This window comes from Nicotiana tabacum, chromosome 15 (assembly GCF_000715075.1).
Source record: "Nicotiana tabacum cultivar K326 chromosome 15, ASM71507v2, whole genome shotgun sequence".
NCBI classification, from domain to species: Eukaryota; Viridiplantae; Streptophyta; class Magnoliopsida; order Solanales; family Solanaceae; genus Nicotiana; species Nicotiana tabacum.
Window position 1 is genome coordinate 14955899 of NC_134094.1, and position 24457 is coordinate 14980355.

A 24457-nucleotide genomic window follows, 5' to 3' on the forward strand; every position below is an offset into this window, starting at 1 on the left:
CAAAATCCTACTCAGCAATGCCTTTTCCCCTCGAATCAATCTCCACACGCTCCGAATCTATCCACAAGCAGTACGATATAATTAAAATAGGCTAAAAGAATCAATTTCACAAGAAAAACATAGAATAATAAGCCAACATCCGAAATCAACTCAAACTAGGCCCCCGGGCCCACGTCTCGAAATTCGATAAAAGTCACAAAACCCGAAAGCATTCACTCACGAGTCAAACATACCAAATTTATGAAATTCTGACACCATTTGGTAATCCAAATCCCCAAACTTTACTCTCCAATTCTCAAGCCCTAAACCCCCAAATTTCACTTCAAAATCTCACTAATTAGGTGGGGAAGTCAGTGGGGAAACAAGTTTTATGATCCAAAATGAGTACAAGAAGCTTACCTCAATAGCCATCTCGAAAAGTTTCTCCAAAATCGCCTAAGTCCGAGTCCAACATGTTGAAATAAGACTAAAATCACGAACCCTTGCTTTTAAAGCTTCTGCCCAGACTTTTTGCACCTGCGTGGCCACTTCTGCGAAAACATTCCCGCTCCTGCGGAAGTCACTTATCCGCTGCCTCCGCTTCTGCGATCAAAGGACCGCATCTGCGCCTATCGCAGGTGCGGGAAACCCATCGCACTTGCGGATCGATCTAGCTCCTGCGCCCACCTGCCCGCTTCCGCGGCCATCGCATGTGTGGGAAAATCTTCTCACCTGCGACCGCTGCTCAACACATCCTTGGCCGCTTCTGCGGTTCTTCCCCGCTTCTGCGGGCTCGCACCTGCGGTGCCCACTCCGTAGGTGCAGTTACACCAGTAGCAACAACACTTCAGCTGCTTCATCAACTCAAAATCAAGTCCGTTAACCACCCTAAATCAACCCGAGGCCCCCGAGACCTCAACAGAACATACCAACTAGTCATATAACCCAATGCAAACTTAGTCTAACCTTCAAATCACCCAAAACCACATCAAAACACAGATTACACCCGGATTCAACCCTAAAGAACTTCTAAACTTCAAAGTTCCACAAACGGCGCCGAAACCTATCAAACCACGTCCGATTGACCTCACATTTTGCACATATGTCCTAAATGACACCACGAACCTCCTCTAATTCCCGAAAATCAAATCCGACCCCAACTTTCAGCATTTCAAGCCTAATTCTACAACGGACCTTCAAATCACAATCCGGACGTGCTCTTAAGTCCAAAATAACCTAACGGAGCTAACATAACCATCAATTTCAAAATCCGAGGTCGTTTGCACATAAGTAAACATCCGGTTAGCATTTTCCAACTTAAGCTTTCAAATAAGAGACTAAGTGTCTAAATTCATTCTGAAATCACTCCGGACTGAACCAACTAACCCGATAAATCATATTACAGCTGTAGAACACAAAAGAAGCAGAAAATGGGTGAAATGGGGCTACAACTCTCGAAACGACCAGCCGGGTCATTACATCTTCCCCCACTTAAACAAATGTTCTCGAACGTGCCAAGAATTATTCCCAAAGCCATCAAACCGCCGTATAACCTTACCATACACGTACCCGGGGGTGATCCCACGTCACCCTATCCCATACAGGTCCGATAACACAACATAACTGAAATTTCTCAATTCAACCTAGTCCACAAGCCTTAGAATCCAATTTCCAACATCAGGAACTTCTTATAATATCTGAATCTCGCAACCTACACACTGTATAAGTCTGAACAAGCTGTACCAAGCCGCAACCATGACCCAAGATACAATTGCATGATATAACACATAACACAGATACTTGTAGCAATGATTTCTAATCACAGTAGCTGCTCAAAACAACCCAATGTCGGTAATAAACCTCATATCAAACAAGACTCCATTCTAAAACCTTCGTACACTGCCGATGATGAAAGAAACATGCAGAACTCATACCCATTCATCAGATCCTCCAGTCATGGAGCTCTCTCTCATTCGACAAGAATTATAGCAAATTTCTAAGCCGACTTTCTATATTATCCTTCCAACCATGCTGTAATCTATTCCGATAGTATCCATTTTAGGTCCAATGACCTCATTCATCCATCACGACCACTCTAGTAATATGACACATCAATACAATCTAAATCCATGACCCGTGTAACCCGTGCACCAATAAGCAACTTTCCAAATATACTCAATCATGGAAAAAATGAATCAGACGAGAGAACTGTCCCGTAAGCTCAACAAGTACCACCACAACGCAATGCTAAGAACCCATCACACACCGTAGAACCAAAACAGACGAATCTAACACAAGGGATCATATATCAACATAACTCCACTGCAATGTGTGACCCTATCCAAACACTGATCCATATGAAATACCTCAACCACCATGCTCAAAATCAATAACCACGCGCAATCCGACATCAAGTACTCAAAGTGCATTACCATAACCATGGAGAAGCAGATGACACAATGCCACACAAAACCCGAAAGAACATAACCCACACGCCATCAACCATGCAATACCCAATTACTCATCTCACTCAAATTTCGCTATAAAGCCCAAATAGAATCGCACCAGGTGTGCTTATAGCCAACGATTCACAACTCCTCGTAGCATAGAAGAGTAACTCACAGATAATTTCGGAACATGAATAAGCTCAGCAATAACCGAATGGCACATCCCTCAATAATAGCAGTATGGAACCAACCGATCCGGCTCGGTGTAGAATACACATCCTAATTGGGCCTACCAATGGACCCCTAAATCAACTCCGGGCACCCACAAATAGATAAGTAACCATCCGAAAGCCCCCAATGACTGAATCATAACACATATTATTGTCTAGCTAGCTTCGACCATGACTTCACAATCCACAACCATGAAATAATCTACTCTTGAGAACTCCGAGCCTCCAAATCCATAGAACACACGAATCACCATATTTGATCCCAACTCCACCACCAGAATGTCTAACACATCTCTTATACACGATCATCCCACGAGGAATACTTCTAAAATTCTTCCGTGCCACATAACAAAATTTGAATATCAGAAGTCGATCATCCAGGAGAGTGCCGCAGTACCAGTGAAGTATCCATAAATCAAAACACATTGACCCTTTTGAAATGTATACTCTCATCAAGCCATACCAAATAGTAATATCATTTACCTAGTCATCTGAAACCGTCCAAGTTGCCTACGAATTTTATGACCTTTCCTTCAAAACTGAACTGTGATCTCGCTCACGTAAATCTCAATCCCACGCAACACACCGCATATACCATGCCATCATATGAAAAATACGAGAACCTCATAGTCAACTCCTAGTCACAAGTAACTACATACTCAATTAGCCAAGGACCTCCCATTTGACTTCATCCAGGAGGAAATCACTATACACCACATGCTCCTCACGACAGTAGGTAATATACCCCTCGAACCATGGTAGAAACCATTGAGAACTCTTCAAAGTCCATTTGCACCTAATCAATCTATCAAAACTAAATTCCTCTAATTCGACCAAGCCATGCAGGTCATCAAACTCAAGAATATTGCCACCAAAATATCTGTAGAGCCTCACCACATCATAATTACCCTTAAGTTGACACTTCTCCTTGTCAGAACACTACTATCCTTACCCAAATATCACTACAAGACATCCTAACATAAAACGACACTGCCCAAAGGCCCATAAGCCACTGTATTCTTCTTAAGTACCACAAAGTACCACAATAGAGACACCCACTCTAAAGGACCTTATGCGAATTTTAAAATTGTTTCTCTTTCCTTTTTATACTGAAATATAAAATCCATAGTCATACAGACTTACCGCAAGTCCTGATACCATCCAATGTAAATCACTGATTCTAGCGATATACGAATCCGAAAAATTTTCATTTGCCACATATACATTTTGAATCCATTAGAACCCTCTCGAGAGTCACCCATTTTTCTCAAATCCAAATTGTACCGCCCAAACGGGCTGAAAGACACATGCTCCTTAGCACAACATCACCCAAAGAAGTAACCTTGCCTTAACACCACCGATCAAATTCATACTCCGTTCGTACTACATCCTTCACAATAACAACTCACTCATACCATAATTTCAATATACTCATAAAGTACAATATAACCTGTATCCTAGAATTTCCTTACTCGAGTCATCCTCAATATCAATCTTTGCAAGTCATAACCTAATCACATGTATGCCTCAAACCGAAACCAGTACAACACATAACCATGAAATCAAATTGTCAATAGCAGGCTCCTCCACTTGGCTCAAAGCCATAGAACACAACATCTGATATCTCACCATACCCATACTCTACTATTGTCATAATCTCGCAGTCGATTCAATGCAAATGCTTAACGAGCCTAGGTAGCACAACCATAAGTACCTTAATCATCCGCTAAGCTCGCATTTATTTTCCTGACAGTCAAGTTAACTTTCTCACCCAGATTTAGGTTCAAATCTCAATATATACACTCCGTGGGTAGAATAGAAACTCTCTCGCTCAACATTATAAGGAACACACCTACATAGATTACTCTGCATGAGATAACCCCCATTCTTAGCCTCAAATTGGCATCTTGTTATACCATTTCGCAGCCACAATTACTACACAATCACTTAATCTTTCTGAGTCCATACTCATTAACAAGACGTGAGAATTTAACTTGTCCCATAATTTAACAACGTGAAACATACTTCAATACACTCACAATTTGAGACTATATGTCAAATGATAGAAACCAAGTACCCAATAGCAAACTTTTGAGTCACAAGTAAACTTTATTCGTCACATTCAACCCATCTGAACAAATCCCGCAATCACATCATACTTATCATATAGCTATTCAACCGCTCGTCGAGCAACAAATTCCACTCATAGGAATACTACCGAACACATAAGTCTAATTGCACAGGTTCTCACAACCGAAACTACCAAGCTTAAGATGCGGTCTAACCCTAGCCTCAAGTCCTCCAGAATGGCCCAACACCAAAACACAGAATACACATCTCGAACCTCGTTCATGGAATCATAAGCCAGTGATACACAACTGATGCTGAGCGCTCACATGCGCACACGAATGCGTGGAAGGAATTCAAAGAATTATGTTTCAAGCTGAATCAGATTCGCACGATAGAATACAAGAAAGTGAAATTTTCCTAAGGGTTCGACAACCTCTCGAAGATAAGTATAGACGTCTCCCTATCGATCCGCAAGACTCTACTAAACTTGCTCATAACTCTTGAGACCTATGTAACCTAGGCTATGATACCAACTTGTCACGACCCAAAAACTGACCCGGTCGTGATGGTGCCTATCATGGTACTAGGCAAGCCACAACTCACTATCTTAACACAGTAAAAGCTTTGAAATTTTAGACGGAAGCAATTAATATTTAAGAAAACCTTTGTGGAACAGAAATAAACTCGCATCACAATAAAATCTATCCCAAAAACTAGGGTGTCATCGAGTACATGAGCATCTATACCAGGAACAATCTAATACAACGGCTAAGGAATAAGAGATGAAATGCGATAAAGATAATGAAGGAAAGCCAAGGCTTGCGAACGCCGTGCAGCTACCTCAAAAATCTTTGAAATCAGCTGCTCAAATATCAACACCGGCTATGACCGGGAATACTTGGATATGCACACGAAGTGCATGGTGTAGCGTGAGTACAACCAACTCAGTAAGTAACAAAAATAATTATGGAACTAAGAACGTAGTGACGAGCTATTCAAATATAGTTCATTTCCAATAATTCCAGCAAAGAATAAACATGCTTTTAAATCCGACAGTTTAAGTCAAATCAGTTTCATACAGTTCAAGTTCAGGTAATCCGGATATAAAATCTTTCAGACATTTCACAGCAATGACAGATAGCAACTAAGTGCATCAACAAAAGAAAAGCAAGTACAGCCTCTCCGTGCAACAATCACTCAACTTATCATAACAACTCAATCACTCGTCTTTCAGCCCTCAGCACTCACACTCAATAGGTACTTGCAGTCACTGCGGTGTGCAGACTCCAGAGGATCTCCTTTAAGCCCAAGTGCTATATCCGCACGGACAACTCACGTGCTGCACAAATAACTCATGTGCTATAATATCAATTTGTGGAACCGCACTGACAAATCATATGCTGCACGGACAACTTTCGTGTCATATTATCAATATGTGGAACCGCACGGGCAACTCACTTGCTGCATGAACAACTCACGTGCTGCACAGACAACTCACATGGCATAGTATCAATACCTCACAAACAAGCCCTCGGCCTCACTAAGTCATCAACCTCTCTAATCTCTCGGAAATCACAAAGATCGGCCCAAACAAAGATAACATAGTGTATCAACAAGAATCAAGAAGAGGCTGAGATATGATACGCAAGTAAAACCATGACTGAGTACAAGACATTAATCAGCAAGTAATTCAACAAGTACACGACCTCTGCGGGTCCCAACAGTACCATCACATAGCCTAAGTATGATTTCTAACATGATTTGTAGCCGAATTTCTATAACACAGGGAGAGCATATAGCTAGCAACAAGTTATACAACTATACAGTTTCATGAAATGGACCAAGTCCCAACACGCCCGTCACCTAGCATATGCGTCACCTCCAAAATACTCACATAATCCAATAATTCGGGGTTTCATACCCTCAAGACCAGATTTAAAACTGTTACTTACCTCAAACTGTGTGCAAAATCCTACTCAGCAATGCCTTTTCCCCTTGAATCAATCTCCACACGCTCCGAATCTAGCCACAAGCAGTACGATATAATTAATATAGGCTAAAAGAATGAATTTCACAAGAAAAACACAGAATTATAAGCCAACATCCGTAATCAGCTCAAACTCGGCCCCCGGACCCACGTCTAGAAATCCGATAAAAGTCACAAAACCCGAAAGCATTCACTCACGAGTCTAACCATACCATAATTTTGAAAATCTGACACCATTTGGTAATCCAAATCCCCAAAATCAACTCTCCAATTCTCAACCACTAAACCCTCGAATGTGACTTCAAATTCTCACTAATTAGGTAGGGAAGTCAGTGAGGAAACAGGTTTTATGATCCAAAACGAGTACAAGAAGCTTACCTCAATAATCACATCGAAAGGTTTCTCCAAAATCGCCTAAGACAGAGTCCAACATGTTGAAATAAGACTAAAATCACGAACCCTTGCTTTTAAACCTTCTGCCCAGACTTTTCGCACCTGCGACCATTTATCCGCACCTGTGGGGCCGCTTCTGCGGAAACATTCCCGCTCCTGCGGAAGTCACTTATCCGCTGCCTCCGCTTCTGCATTCAAAGGACTGCATCTGTGCCTATTGCAGGTGCGGGAAACCCATCGCACTTGCGAATCGATTTCGCTCCTGCGCCCACCTGCCCGCTACCGTGGCCATCGCATGTGCGGGAAAATCTTCGCACTTGCGACCTCTGCTCAACCCATCGCACTTTAAGAAAACCTTTGTGGAACAGAAATAAACTCGCATCACAATACAATCTATTCCAAAACCCAGGGTATCATCAAGTATATGAGCATCTATACCAGGAACAGTCTAATACAACGTCTAAGGAATAAGAGCTGAAATGCAATAAAGATAATGAAGGATAGCCAAGGCATGCGAACGCCGTGCAGATACCTCAAAAATCTCTGAAATCAGCTGCTCAAATATCAACACCCACTATGACCGGGAACACCTGGATCTGCACACAAAATGTAGGGTGTAGCGTTAGTACAACCAACTCAGTAAGTAAAATAAATAAATAAGGAACGGAGAAGGTAGTGACTAGTTATACAAATACAGTTTATTTCTAATAATTCCCCGCAAAGAATAGACATGCTTTCAAATCTGACAATTTAAGTCAAATCAGTTTCATATAGTTCAAGTTCAGGTAATTCGGATATACAATCTTTCAGAAATTTCACAGCAATGACAGATAGCAACTAAGTGCATCAACAAATGAAAAGCAAGTACAGCCTCTTCGGGCAACAGTCACTCAACTCATCACAACAACTCTATCACTCGGCTCTCAGCCCTCAGTACTCACACTCAATAGGTACCTGCGCTCACTAGGGGTGGGCAGACTCCGGAGGGGCTCCTTTTAGCCCAAGCGCTATATCCGCACGGACAACTCACGTGCTGCATGGACAGCTCACGTGCTATAGTATCAATATGTGGAACCGCACAGACAACTCATGTGCTGCACGGACAACTCACGGGCCATAGTATCAATATGTGGAACTATACGGGCAACACACGTGCTGCATGGACAACTCACGTGCCATAGTATCAATACCTACCAGACAGGACCTTTGCCTTACTCAGTCATCAACCTCTCTAATCTCTAAGGCTCTCGGAAATCACAAAGATTGGCCCAAACAACTCACGTGCCACAATATTAATACCTCAAAAACAGGATATGTATTCTGTCAGACTTTTTGCACCTGCGGCCATTTATCCGCACCTGCGGGGCTGCTTCTGTAGAAACATTCCCACTCCTGCGGAAGTCACTTATCCGCTGCCTCCGCTTCTGTGATCAAAGGACCGCATCTGCACTTATCGCAGGTGCGGGAAACCCATCGCACTCGCGGATCGATCTCGCTCCTGCGCCCACCTGCCCGCTTTCGCGGCCATCGCATGTGCGGAAAAATCTTCGCACCTGCGACCTCTGCTCAACTCATCCTTGGCCGCTTCTGCGGGCTCGCACCTGCGGTGCCTACTCCGCTGGTGCGGTTACACCAGTAGCAGCAACACTTCAGATGCTTCATCAACTCAAAATCAAGTCTGTTAACCACCCTAACTCAACCCGAGGCCCCCGAGACCTCAACCAAACATACCAACTAGTCATATAACCCAATGCGAACTTAGTCTAACCTTCAAATCACCCAAAACCACATCAAAACACAGATTACACCCGGATTCAAGCCTAAAGAACATCTAAACTTCCAAGTTCCACAAACGGCGCTGAAACCTATCAAACCACGTCCGATTAACCTCACATTTTGCACACAAGTCCTAAATGACACCACAAACCTCCTCCAATTCCCAAAAATCTAATCCGACCCTGATATCAAAAAGTCCACTCCCGGTCAAACTTTCCAAAATTCCAACTTTTGGCATTTCTAGCCTAATTCTACTATGGACTTCCAAATCACAATCCGGACGTGCTCCTAAGTTCTAAATCACCTAACGGAGCTAACAGAACCATCAAATTTCAAATCTGAGGTCGTTTGCATATAAGTCAACATCCGGTCAACCTTTTCCAACTTAAGCTTTCAAATAAGAGATTATTTGAAAGAAGTAGAAAATGGGGGAAAATAAGAGACTTTCACTCCGGACCCGAACCAACTAACCCGATAAATCATAATACAACTATAGAACACAAAAGAAGTAGAAAATGGGGGAAACGAGGCTATAACCCTCGATACAACCAACAGAGTCGTTACATTTAATTAATGTTTGATTGTTTGTTACAGGTTCAAGCAACGAATACACATGGGCAGAGCTACAGTATGACCTACGGGTTCGGCCAAACCCAGTAGCTTTTGACCAAACTAAAGGTATCAAACGGGCTGGGTTGACCCGGTTCCGGCCCGACCCAAATCGATTTTAGCCCGGATTGGATCGGACCGATAGGTAAGGGGCCAGGCAGGGCTGGGTTGGGATGGGGAACAGATTGTGCCGGGTAAGATAGAGGTACCGGTTAACTAGACCGGTCAGAACCGGTCAAGTTCAAATCGGTTAACTAGACGGCCCGGACCGGTTCAACGGCTATAAATAAATTTTTTTAAATATAGTTGACCGTTGGTAACGTTCAGCTGCCATTTTGACCGGTGCCCAATGGCTATGTTGCAAGAATAGCCCTTTCTTTGGGCATTTGTATTTCAAAAATAACACTTTTAGTATTTACTAAGGACCCGTTTGGCCATAGATTTTGCCAAAATTAATTTGAGTTTTATTTGGCAAACACATGTTTGGCCATAGATTTTGCCTACATTTTGGCAAAATCCCAAATCCTAAAACCAGCTCAATAGCTGATTTTGGACTAAAATATCACTATTACATTTTTTAAAAATTGTGCCAAACTTTTGTATTTTATAAAAGAGCCCACCATTTATTATTTTGTAACAATGTTGCTTCGTCTTCTCGGTCACTTGATAGTGTATCATGTAGTTCAGTATAAAAATGATAATTTTGTATCAAATTTATTTATGTTCAGGACTATGGTTTGCGATAATATAATGAATGTTATTGATAATGGTACTGTTGGGTATTTGTGATAGTATTTAGAACTTGTGGGTATAAGTCATGTTTCATGTTTTTCCAAAATAATGTTTTTCAAATTTTGGGTTTTATTTCAAAAATAACACTTTCTCTTATTTAATTTTTATTACTCGGTTGTTGTTGTTGTTGCATATTTAATTTTTATTAGTAGTTAAATTTTTACAATATGTTTAATGCTGCAAAAAGAGTTTGTAATAAGGTTGCTAATCGGGGCAATCAGGGAAATAGAAAAAGAGGTACTACTTCAACTTCTAGTAGTAATTTAAATAACTTTACACATGTTTCTAAAACATCACATGATAATAATATAGATTATGAACAATCCCACCATAAGCGTCGTGATGGCACTTAGTCTCTAAGACTAGATAAGCCGATTACAATTACATTTCAAGCCATTTTTTTAAATATAATTTAATACAAGTGTCGAAACCAAAAGTGAAAACAAGTATAATAACCTCCAAAGACTGATAATACTGAGTCACAAACTCTAACTGAATACATGCAATGATCTCAAGGATCGAATATAAAATATTTCGAATAAGAGATGACAGTACAATAAAAATGGAAAGGCTCCAAGGGACTGCGACGGCCAAGCAACCCTACCTTGAATCCTTGCGATCGACTCACTAACTTTGTACGAGTCCGATATCTCCAATACCTGGCTCTGCACAAAAATATACAAAAGTATAGTATGAGTACACGACAGTCGATACCCAGTAAGTATCAAGACTAACCTCGGTGGAGTAGTGACGAGGTACAGTCAAGACAGTCACTAGTCTAATAACCTGTGCAATATAGTATGCAAAAATAATAGAAAACAAATAGTAGTGACATCAACAATAATCAACTAGTGATGTAAACAGCAAGGCAGCAAGACACCAAAATTATTACTCAAACGAATAAGAAACACAAGTACACCAATTAAACAAGCCCTTCAACATAAATCCTTCACATATAATTCTTTTGAATAAATACTCTCCTAATGTATATTTTTAAATAAATATCCTTCGAATATAAATATCTTTCAAATAAATATCTTTCGAATATATGATATCGCCCAAACTCACACCACTAATTTAGGTTGTGAGGCGGTCGATGCAATAATAAAAACCCAACGCGAGTCGGGGTCGATTCCACAGGGAGCTTGAAGCTTGATGTGGGATTAGGTATATACCTAGTGTGAATGTATGACGTGCCTAAGATTACACTTCCACATTTTCAATTGTTGTTTCTACTTCTACTTTTACAATAATTCTTGTAATTGTAAAGCTAAGACACAATATTTTTTGGTTTTGGTTGTTTTTCAAGTTATAAAAGATCTAGGGTTGCGACTTCCACCTAGTTGGTTACCTAACAGATTTAGAGCTTTAGTTCATGTTTGGTTGATCGAGATACAATATAGCAATCACACGCAATTACTTACTCTATACCTCTAGGTAGTTTGAGTTATTTTTTCCAATTTGGCTTTCTCAAGTCCAAATGGGTATCTCACGAAACAAGTGATAAATGCACAAGTCGGGTCTTACTATCTCTAGATTCTACCCTTTAATTGGGGCTATAAATTTCTTGCGTTCACCCCAATTTCTTGTTAGCCAAGTTTTCCTAGACTTAGTCTCACTTTCTCAAGTATAGACTAAGTCAATTACGCATGAATCAATGTTTGCAACCATCAATTCTCAAATTCAATCAAGAACTAGGCTAAATATCATATACCCAATCATAAATAAACCCTAAATCAATCACCCATTAAGTACCCATACTAGGGTTTGGTCAAAACCCTAGCTAAAGGTTTAGCTACTCATGGAAAATGAAGAAATTAAAGAAGAAACTAAGATAAAATGCATAATAATTGATTAAGGAAAGAAAATCTAATGTTTAAATACTAAACTAATACAAAGTTACCCAATACAGTAAATAAAAATGACTCTAAGTGTTTAGGTGCACCAAACTTAACCTAAAAATAACAAAAAGATCTATTTATATCCAACTGAAAATATCTGACAAAATTACCCCTGCGAAGGTTGTGCGGCCGCACAATTCTGTGTGCGGTCCACACTTTGAGACTGACTGGTCAGGTTGGCTTTCTGTGATTGCATTAAAGTGAGATACGTCCTCATTTTCTCTAATTGTACGGACCGCACATTTCTGAGTGCGACCGCACTCTTGCTCTTGGACTGGATCTGGTCTTCATTCTGCGGACCGTACATTTATGAGTGCAGCTGCATTTTGGCATCCTGCGGCCGCACAATAATAGTGCGGTCCACACATCTTCAAGCTCCCAAACTACAAGTCTCTGAATCTAGTCTTCTACGGCCGCGCAATAATTGTGCGGTCCGCACTGTAGCCCTTTTTGCCTTGTTTTGGTTCTTGTCTAATTTTACTCCTTTTTGAGTTGATTTTCACTTTTAGGCTCGTTTCCCAATATTCCTGCAATAAAGTACATTTCATTAGTTCTCGGAAATACCTTTAAGCATTTTTGAGCTAAAACGTAAGTAAAAGAGAGCAAATAAGCGGTCAAAATCCCTACTTATCAACTCCCCCAAACTTAAGCTTTTGCTTGTCCTCAAGCAATTAAGGCAATTTCCCACCTCCACTAGAAAAGTGCTCATTCGGCTGGCCTAAGTTGAATCAAACACAAATCAATTGGGACCAACAATTACCCACATGCTCATGAATCATTAACAAGCCTATGATTTGAATGTTAAAGCTCGAATGGCTCTAATATGATGCTTGAGCATCAAGGGTTGACTTTGTTCATCAAGGAAGCTCGCACTTTCATACAGGTCACTGTGGATCCCAAACTCTTCCTCCTATACTCTCCGGAAGCTTATCTCACTCATGAATGAAGAATTCAATTCAATGACTCGAGAAAGATTTGCTCATCACTCTCAAAAGAATTTCACAAGCCCAGCTCTAAGTACCATATGCCTGCCTCTCATATAGATCACAACTAATGTAAGCTTGCTTGGCTTGAAATCACATAGGTATTTTTCGGCATGTAATGAAGGCTTTTGGACTAAGGAGAGAAATATTGAAATGAAATTGGTTCATCATTCCTTTAGCACTTCATATTCTCTTTTTGGCTCTTACTTTGTCGACTCTTTGAGTCATTTTCTTTTCCCTTGTGGGGATTAGAGAGACTTGACATCACTCTCTCTTTGTCATGCTATTCATACTTTCCTTCTTTGTTTTCTCCATGCTTTGAACTTTTGCATCTTTTCAACCCTTTTACATTATTCACTTTCTTTTTGTGTTTTTCTTTTGTTCTTTCTTTATTTTTCTTTGCCTTTCCTATTCTTCATTTCGTTTCTATTTTTGTGCCTTTAAACCATCTTTAAACTCCTCGTTTTTTCCATTTGAATCACATGAGTGCTAAATAAAGTTTGTGTGCGAAGAGAGAGTCACTATAAAACGGGTAAAGGCTTATAATGTGGTTATCGAATAAAAAGGCTTTAGGCTCAAAGGGTTTACTAAGGATGATATCATTGGTGGGCCATGAAAGGTTTCAAAACGGGTCAAGGAAAGCCTACAATAACTTCTCAAGCCAGGCTAACTTAGAATTTCGCCTAGAAACACATTCGGGGTAGGTTCTAGACCACTCGCATGAGTACTTGAACTTGTAATAAAATACACCACCTCTCACACAACCGGATTGTCAAAGAGAATAGAGTCGAGGGCTCACAACAATCGCATTCAAGATTGAAAATCACTAATGGTTCAACTAAGCTACCCGATGATTGCCTAAATCAACACAAGAGTCGCAAGGTCACTGACTAGGGCTATTTCTTTACAAAAACTTGTTTTTAACCATAAGCGCGTAGTTAAATGTGTTGGTACCAAGTGAAGCATGCTTGACCCTTATTTATTCATTAATACTACTTGTTTCTACCTAATCATCAAAAACTGACTCGATCCCTTAAGAAGGTTGTCACGCCATCCATCGTTGGGAAGAGCCACCCGGTTCACACAAGATTCACCTTTGGAAAGAACCATAGAATTAAGAAAACCAAAGGCTTATTGTTAACTAAAACATAAAAAGAAGCTAATAAAGTAACTAAGAAGCTATACTATTAAGAAAACAAAATGAAGATGCTATGAAATAAACTACTGAAAGTAAGGCAAATGAATATACAAACCGAGGGGAATAGAATATATACAAGAGGGATGAATATATACATAATGAGGGAGAAATTAAAAATAAAAGAAAAAGAGTATTAAAGTTATTACAAGCCAAAAAGTAATCAAATGTCATCACAGTCATCCAAAATGAACCAAAATAGACCACTTACAGAATAAGAACAAGCATTGTCCTCAATGCTTAGCAAAATCAAAACAAAAGAGGGTAGAGAGTAAAGAAAACTCCCTATGTGGTCTCAGGGTGAGTGGCAGCATCACCGTTCTCAGTATCCTACAACTATATCTCATCATCATCGGGCTGAGGGATAACAGGGTTGGTGAGCATCTGAAGCATCTCCTCATCAGTGGGGGCAGTGACATTTGACTCGTTAGACTGGCCAGTTGGTGCCTCTGCTGATGGTGCCTATGCTGATGGTGCCTCTGCTAATGGTGCTGCTGGGTCAGTTGGTACTGATGGATCTGTCTCCATCAGTAGATCAAAAGGCAAATCACCTGCTGCTGCTATCTTCGTAACCTCCTTTCTCAAACTCTCCATTGCTTTCTTTGAAGCCTGGGATTTCCTCATCTTTTTCACATGCTTAGTCAACTCCTCAATAGCACCCCCGTGAGCCACCAGTGTATCCATAATAGTCTTCTGGTTGTCCAAAATCTTCTTTAATATTTCCTCCACTGACGGAGGGACCTGTGGTGCTGCTGGAGTAGAGGACTGTGCTGCAATAGTATTGGATATATCACACAGTTTATAAGTGGTTGTTTGCATCCAGTTGTTGAGGCTCGCCAAAGTCTTGGAGACTCGCAGCGCAGTGAGAGTATAAATAGATGAGGTTGGCACTGGTACTGCAACTGATGGCCTAAAATATAAAGGTGGTGGCATGGCGGCTGTCCAGGTGGAAGGCCCGGCTGTGGTGGAAGGCATGGGAGCTGTAGATGGCTCAGCAGCAGCCTCGGAACCCTACCATTGATGGTTTGTCAGACTGAACAACGGTGGTAGTGACCTTACCCTTGAACTTTGGGTTGTCAGCACCCTACAGGTGGTACCATGAGAAAGGCTTCTTGGCCTTTACTTTTGTGTCATATGGCCTCGGCTCCACCTTGGAATCATTGAAATACTCTGTGAGGGTGTTTGGATAAGGGTATGACTTTTTACTTTTTCGGAACACCAATGTGATGTTGGTTGCCATGATGGCACCCATATTGATCGGGTACCCCGCCATAATAGAAGCCACTAGAACTTCCCAGGGAAGTGGGAGGTTGTTCTCATTCAAACTCGGATCAATCCCGCTACACACAAATGTTTGCCACACTTTAACTTCAAAATTGAGGGTGGCCCGGAGGATAGGAACTCCTGCTGTAATCCATGGTGGTAGTGGTCCTAGGGCTGCCAAAATCTGAGCTAGCCAAGGGCGAGCTGCATCACCCAAAGTGAAATTCTCTAGGTACTGGACTGCCTCCACTTATTCGAATCCCACATAAGTGTTCAAAGAGCAGGCGTCGAAGCAGACTTTCAAATTTCTCACCTTTGTCACTTTTGTCCCCTTCTTGATGTGAGCCACATTGGCATAGAACTCCCTGACCAGGTGCTCATTTGCATCGATGACACTGTGGGTGAACCGCTTCCACCCTTTGCGCTCCCAAAACTGTCTAAGGACATTTGGATTAGGAATATCCAAATACTTCTTTAAGAACTATCGCTCAAGTGTGAGCGACCTCTGGGGCCATAATTCCCAGAACCTGTTGAAGGCTGTCAAGCTCAGGAACCGATCCTCCCATATTTCCTTTTTCTTCGACCTCTCAATTCCACCCACTTGAGTGTTCCCCCCTTTACCATCATCTAGGACATCATCATCATCAACATCAATAGCTACTGGTTCCAGAGGAGTAGGTGTAGAGGAGGGCTCGGAAACCTAGCTTCCCGCATCAGAACCCTCAGAGGAACTAGATGTAGGTTCATTGCGCAATTGATAACACCCAGTGGGTTGGGATGGTTGGGACTGGGCCTCAGGTTGGACATCCATTGAATGACCCTTGGAGGCTTCCCTAGATGGGGCATAGGAACTGGATTCTGAGGGATATGTGGCCCTTCCTCTCCCGGTGGTCGGCTTTTTAGCAATAGGCTTCGATTGCACTCCTAGAGGGTGAGTGCCTTTTCCTCTTCCTCGGGAGGATTCACCTCTCCCTTTTGATGTATCACCTCTACCACATGATCTAACCATTGTTTGCAATACAAGGTAAATAGGTCAGTTGAGTTCAAAAGAATTCAAACATTTGCAGAATAATTGCAGCACAATAGTCATTAAAGGAGACAGTGCGGACCGCACAATTTTTAAGTGCCGCCGTAGACTGTCTAGTGTGGACCGCACAATTTTGAAGTGCGATCGCACATCCTGAAGTGCATACCACATAATTGTGAGTGCGTCCGCATATCCTGCAATGTGGACCGCATAATTTTGAGTGTGGCCGCACAATTTTGAGTGCGGCCGCATAAGTCCAATCCTCAGATACTTATTTTCTGAAGTTCAAAAGTGCGATCGCACACATTTTTATGTGGCCGCCCAATTTTTCTGTGGACCGCACAATTTTGAGTGCGGTCCGCACTTTTCAAGCACAATATTTGCCCAAATCAAGTGGTCTACGGACCGCAAAAATTTGTGTGCGGCCGCACAATTTGAACATTTACAACAGTAAGGTTAGGGTTCATGCAAATTTTCACAATTTATGCACAAATTAACATGATTAATGGTCTACCCAGTCCCTAATGAAAATATATGAAATTACCCACATGAGGTTTAAGTACATATTAAGCACATTTGACATTTTTAGGCCTAAACATATCTAAACTAATCAAATAAAACAAAAACAAAAATTAAGAAAAATGGACAAAAAATCTAACATGGATTGAACATACCAGTAATGAATGATGCATGTGAGAAACTAACTTGATGAACTGAGTGTGATTTGTGAACTATTTTGTGATGCACAGTGTTTTCTTAGGACTTGAGAATTCAGAGAGCGTAAAGTGTGAATAGTGTTGAAAAGCCCTATTTATAGTTTGACCAAGTCGGTCAAAGAGTTAGCTGAGTGCGGCCGCACAATTTTGAGTGTGGTCCGCACACTTTACCTGCTCTTTGAACTAAACTTCTGCGGTCCGCACAAAAGTGAGTGCGACCGCATAAATTTGTGCGGTCCGCACAATTTTGTGTGCGGCCGCATTTTGGCCAATTTTCTGCAAATCCAAACTTTAGAGAGTTCATGTTTTTGGGTGTCCAGTTTTGCGGCCACACAAAGAATTGTGCGGCTACAGAGCCTTCTCTGCGGTTGCAATCATTTTTGTGTGGTCCGCACAATTTTGCTGAGGTCTGCATAATTTCAACATTTGGCCAATTTTTTCACTTATAGTCCCTGCAATGCACACTCATTCTTGCAATTCACTTCAAAACCAGTTAGCTCAATAAAAAACCTATCTAAAAAGGAACAAAATGAAAAAAATAAAAAGAAACATGGGTTGCCTCCCAAGAAGCACATGATTTAATGCCGCAGCACGACGCAGGTTACCATCAATCACTTGAAATGAATCAGCGCCACAACGTGTCCGTCATCAACCTTGCCAAGATAATGTTTCACCCGGTGACCATTGACTCTAAACACTTTATCATTCTTGTTCTTTAAGTCTAATGCACCTAAGGGTGTCACATGCACAACCTCAAATGGACCACTCCACTTGGACTTTAATTTTCCCGGAAACATCCGTAACCGAGAATTGAACAATAGCATAAGATTGCCTTCTTTGAACTCCTTGTTCCAGATGTACTTGTTATAGAGGTACTTCATCTTGTCCTTGTACAAGGACGAACTTGAATATGCATGAAACCGGAATTCATCAAGCTTATTCAATTGTACCACCCTTAAGTTTGCGGCGACATCCCATTCAAGATTAAGCTTCTTCAATACCCACATAGCCTTGTGCTCAAGTTCCACCGGTAGGTGACAAGCTTTCCCAAACACTAACCGATACAGAGACATACCAATAGGTGTTTTGTAAGGCGTCCTATAAGCCCAAAGAGCATCATCAAGTTTCTTTGACCAATTCGTCCGGTTGGCATTCACGGTCTTTGACAAAATATTCTTGATCTCCCGGTTGGAAACTTCAACTTGCCCGCTTGCTTGAGGATGATAGGGGGTCGACACTTTATGAGTAACACCATACTTTGTAATTAAGGTATCAAAAGCTTTATTGCAAAAGTGCGATCCCCCATCACTAATAATGGCTCTTGGAGTACCAAACCTTGTGAAGATGTTCGTTTTCAAAAATGCCACTACACTCCGAGCTTCATTGTTGGGAAAAGCCACGACTGCAAACCACTTTGACATATAATCTACAACTACCAATATGTAAGTGTTCCCACAAGATCTCATGAACGGACCCATGAAATCAATGCCCCACACATCAAAAATGTCAATCTCCAAGATGGTGGTGAGGGGCATCTCATTTTTCATAAAAATCCCACCGGCCCTTTGACATTCATCACAACGCTTGACAAGATCGCTAGCGTCCTTGTAAAGAGTAGGCTAATAGAATCCACAACTCAACAATTTTGTTGCCATTCTAGCTCCACCATGGTGACCACCATATGGCGAAGAGTGGCAAGCCTCAAGAATTTCCATTTGTTCCTCCTCCGGTACACATCGTCGAATCACACCATCGGTACAAATCCAGAAGAGATGAGGCTCATCCCAATAATACTCAAGGCAATCCTGTTTGAGCTTCTTCCTTTGGTTTGAAGAGAACTTATTCGGTACAATGCCACTCACAAGATAATTGGCTAAGTCGGCGAACCATGGCATCCTGGTCATAGAAATGGATAGGAGTTGCTCATCGGGAAATGAATCATTTATCTCAAGGCCATCATGCGGCCTCCCCTCCTCCTCCAAACAAGATAAGTGGTCCGCCACTTGGTTTTCACTACCTTTACGGTCTTGAATCTCTAGATCAAACTCTTGCAAAATAATCACCCACCATATTAGTCTTACTTTAAATTCTTTCTTGCTCATCAAATATCGAAGCGCCGCATGGTCGGTATGAACAATCACCTTTTTACCCATCAAGTACGGGCGAAACTTCTCCATAGCAAAAACAATAGCAAGGAGCTCTTTTTCGGTCACTGTGTAGTTGACTTGGGCATCATTCATGGTCTTACTAGCATAGTAGATCGGATGGAAGATTTTGTTAATACGTTGCCCTAACACCGCTCCAACTGCCACATCACTTGAATCACACATGAGCTCAAAAGGTAGGCTCCAATCCGGTGCGGTGATAATAGGAGTAGTAGTCAACTTAAACTTGAGCAATTCGAATGCCTTCATACAATCTTCGTTGAAATGGAACTTGGCATCCTTGTCCAAAAGTTTGCACAAAGCGTTTACCACCTTAGAAAAGTCCTTGATGAATCGGTGATAGAACCCCGCATGACCCAAAAAGCTCCTCACTCCCTTCACGATGTAGGGGAAGGGAGTTTGGAGATCACCTCAATTTTGGCCTTATCAACCTAAATACCATGCTTTGAAATTTTCGGTCCGAGGACTATGCCTTCCTGGACCATGAAGTTACATTTCTCCCAATTTAAAACCAAGTTTGTTTCCTCATATCTTGCCAATACCTTGTCCAAGTTGTCCAAGCGCTCATCAAAAGAATTCCCCATCACGGAAAAGTCATCCATGAAGACCTCAAGAACATCCTCCACCATATCGGTGAAGATGGCCATCATACACCGTTGAAAAGTTGCCGGTGAATTGCATAATCCGAATGGCATCCGCAAGAATGCGAAAGTACCATAGGGACAAGTGAAAGTAGTCTTCTCTTTGTCCTCAGGAGCAATAAGAATTTGATTGTAGCGGGAGTATCCATCAAGAAAACAATAAAAAGTACGTCCGGCCAACCGATCAAGCATTTGATCAAGAAATGGAAGTGGAAAATAATCTTTCCGAGTGACTTTGTTGAGCTTCCTATAATCCATGCAAAATCTCCACCCGGTGACCGTCCTTGTGGGGATCAACTCGTTCTTGTCATTTGTTAACACAGCCTTGCCCCTTTCTTTGGGACACATTGCACCGGAGAGGTCCACGGGCTATCGGAAATGGGGTAAACAACCCTGGCATCCAACCATTTAATGATCTCCTTCTTCACTACCTCTTGCATTGCTTCATTTAATCTTCTTTGATGTTCAACGGAGTGTTTGGCGTCCTCTTCCAAAATAATCTTGTACATGCAAAAGGCGGGGCTTATACCCCGAAAATCCGCCAATGTCCATCCTATAGCTTTCTTCCTCTTTTGGAGCACCGCCAAAGTAGAATCTACCTGCATGTTAGTCAACAAGAGGAAAGAATAACAGGTAAATTAGAACATGGGCCAAGAAACTCATACCTGAGATGTGAAGGCAAAGGCTTTAACTCCAAAGTGGGAGGCTCCTCGATTGAGGGCTTTATTAGAGGAGTCTTCCAGTTCTCAAGATCTAAGGACAATTTTCGGGGCTCATAGGTGTACAACCCCATTCTTTGAAAGGCATTTACACATTCCACAAAGCCTTCCTTCTCATAATCATCATGATTAAGCAATACAGCTTCCAAGGTATCATCAATATTTATCACGACACTAGCATCATCAACAATAACTTCGGTCACTAAGTCCACAAACGAACAAACTTCATTGCTATTCGGTTGTCTCATAGATTTGCACACATGGAAAACCACCTTTTCATCGCCCACCCGGAAGGTGAGCTCACCGGCTTCCACATCAACAAGAGCCTTCCCCGTAGCAAGGAAAGGTCTACCCAATATAATAGATACCTCATAGTCAACCTCGCAATCAAGAATCACAAAGTCCGCCGGAAGGATGAACTTATCAACATGAACCAACACATCATCAATAATACCCAATGGTCTCTTCATAATCCGATCCTCCATTTGCAACCTCATAGATGTGGGTCTTGGTTGCCCAATTCCCAAAGTTTTGAACACCGAGTAGGGCATCAAGTTAATACTTGCCCCTAAATCACATAAAGCTTTGGCAAAGTCGGCGCTCCCAATATTGCAAGGGATTATGAAAGCGCCTAGATCATCCAATTTCGGTGTCATTGAGTGCACAATAGCACTCACTTAATGTGTCATCTTGATAGTCTCACAATTCATTGATCTTTTCTTTGTCACCAAATCCTTCATGAACTTTGCATAATCGGGCATTTGTTCCAACGCCTCAACCAATGGCACATTAATAGATAAGCTCGTCATCATGTCAATAAAATTCTTGAATTGGTTCTCAATATTTTGCTTGGCGAGCCTTTAAGGGTATGGAGGAGGAGGCCTTGGCATTGGTGCCTTGGTCTTTGGCACTACCGATTCCAGTATGTCAATCACGTGCTCCCTAGACGGGTTCACTTCTTCTTGGGTCTCCTCCACACTTTCTGTAACACCCCGAAAAACTTTGAAGAACTTAAGTGTAAAGCTCGGTAAAATTTGCAAAGAAAATAATATTTCATGGTGCCGGACTAGGCTTACGTGTTTGAGGATTATAGAAGTTCTGGGGTTGAACAATGAACTAGAAAGTAAAGGAATATTTTTGGCAGAACTGTGCATTTCTTCGGTCCATTATGCGATCGCAGAATCACTCTGCGGACCGCATAATGGCCGCAGAGTGACGCAGTTGTTTGGGTCTGTTGGAAGCAATTATACGGTCGACTATGCGACCGCATAACTGTTATGCGGTGTACTATGTGACCGCATAATTGTTATGCGGACCGCATAGTGACCGCAGACTCAGGCAGATTTTTGGTCATTTTGGACACCAATTATGCGACTGATATGCGGTCCGCATAACCATTATGCGATCGCAGAACCTGTTCTGGAGCTTCATTTTTGGTTTTTTTTAAAACCCGACCCTACTTCGTTAAATACACTCTTTGGGTTATTTTTGAGCAAAATTATAATGTTTTAGAGAGAAGGGAGAGTATTTTAGACAGAGGAAAACCATAGGCTAATTATTCATCAAATTTTGGAAGATTAATAAGGAAAACCCACAAGTTCTTCATCTAAGAGGTAAGGTTCCATACCCTAGTTTTCAATTTCGAATTTGGGTAGAAGATGGTTCATTAGGAGTATGATTCATGGGTATGAGATTATTATTTATACATGCATGTACCAATAAGAATTGTGGGAAGATTGTTGAGCTGAAAATGGTAAGGATTGGGTTGTGGGATGATGGAATCCTTCATAAAAAGGGCTTTGAAAGCTTATGCACAGCAAGTGTTTGATAAAATGCTCAAATGAGCTAGAACCATGATCATCTTCCTAATTTTGATTCAATTTGTTATATTTCTACAATAGATTGAAATTGCTAAGAATTCCGGAACATTTAGAGTGTAAGGAAGCTCAAGTGAGGTATGTTGGCTAAACTTTCTCTCTTGGAATTGAATTCCATAATGTTTCCGTGAGTTTCAAAGTATGGGTTGAGTATCAAAATCTTGTGACTTGAATCGTATTTCAAAAGAAAGCTAGTATGCCAAATTGTGTGAGAAAATCTCAATATTCTTAAGACTCTTAACTGCTCATATGTGTACCTAAAGTATTGATTGGGAATGTCTTATTGTTGATAACCTATAAAGATGGTTGGAAGTGAAATCAGTGAATTGGGGATATAAAGTGTGGCCAACGTGCCAATAGTGAAAGGTATACTTGTGGCCAATGGTGCCGATGTAATAAAATAATGTGAGAAATATTATGAAATGAGCTTTGACTCAACTATTCCAAAATTGACTTTGACAATATAATCGGCTAACAGTTTATGAACTCAAGTAATGCCCATATGTAGCTGTTTTAGCTAATGCTATGCTTTGTAAGTAATTTTCAATGTGCTTTGCATTCTTACATATTCGTGAGTGGAGATTGTGTATGATTTTAATGTGTGCTTCGATTGCCAATCATTTTACTCCATTTATTGGAAAGAAATCGATTTTGTTTCAAGCCTTCATTACTAATGAACTTAAAGTTGCGATTTCCAGAATATTCTACTTGTTGAAAATTATGATGATGATCTATGAAAGGGAAAAAATGAAAGTGTGAAACCCTATATTGTGTTATGAAACCCTATGGACAGTTTATGAAATACATAGGTATATTGTGTTATGAAACCCTATGGAAGGTCTATGAAACGCATAGGTACATTGTGTTATGAAACCCTATGGACGATCTTTGAAACGCATAGGTATATTGTGTTATGAAACCCTATGGACGGTCTTTGAAACGCATAGGTATATTGTGTTATCAAACCTTGTGGACGGTCTATGAAACGCATAGGTACATTGTGTTATGAAACCCTATGGACGGTCTTTGAAACGCATAGGTATATTGTGTTATGAAACCCTATGGACGGTCTTTGAAACGCATAGGTATATTGTGTTATGAAACCCTATGGATGGTCTATGAAATGCATAGGTACATTGTGTTATGAAACCCTATGGACGGTCTATGAAACACATAGGTATATTGTGTTATGAAACCGTGTGGACGGTCTATGAAACGCATAGGTACATTGTGTTTTGAAACCCTGTGGACGGTCTATGAAACGCATAGGTATATTGTGCTATGGAATCCATTATGGTATGAAATCCGGTGCATTGTGTATAAGAGGTATAGATGTACGGTATGAATAAACACTGTGGACGGTCTATGAAACACACAAGTGTATAATATGATAGGTGAACACTAAGGACGGTCTAATGAGACACATTATTAATGCAGATAATAGGTGCCCCCTTTGTTGTCCTTGTTTGTACATGTTGTTTCAATTACATTATATTATGTGTTCCACGTATAGATCATATGGGCATTCTATTTTGAAAGAGGATTTCTAGCTATACATATTAGTGCTATTCGACAGTACTAACGTCCCTTTAGCCGGGGGAGCTGCATCTTTAATAGATGTAGGTGGTTCTACAGCATGTGGCATTGATCAATGATAGCAGTGGACTCCTTTCAGCCGATTTGGTGA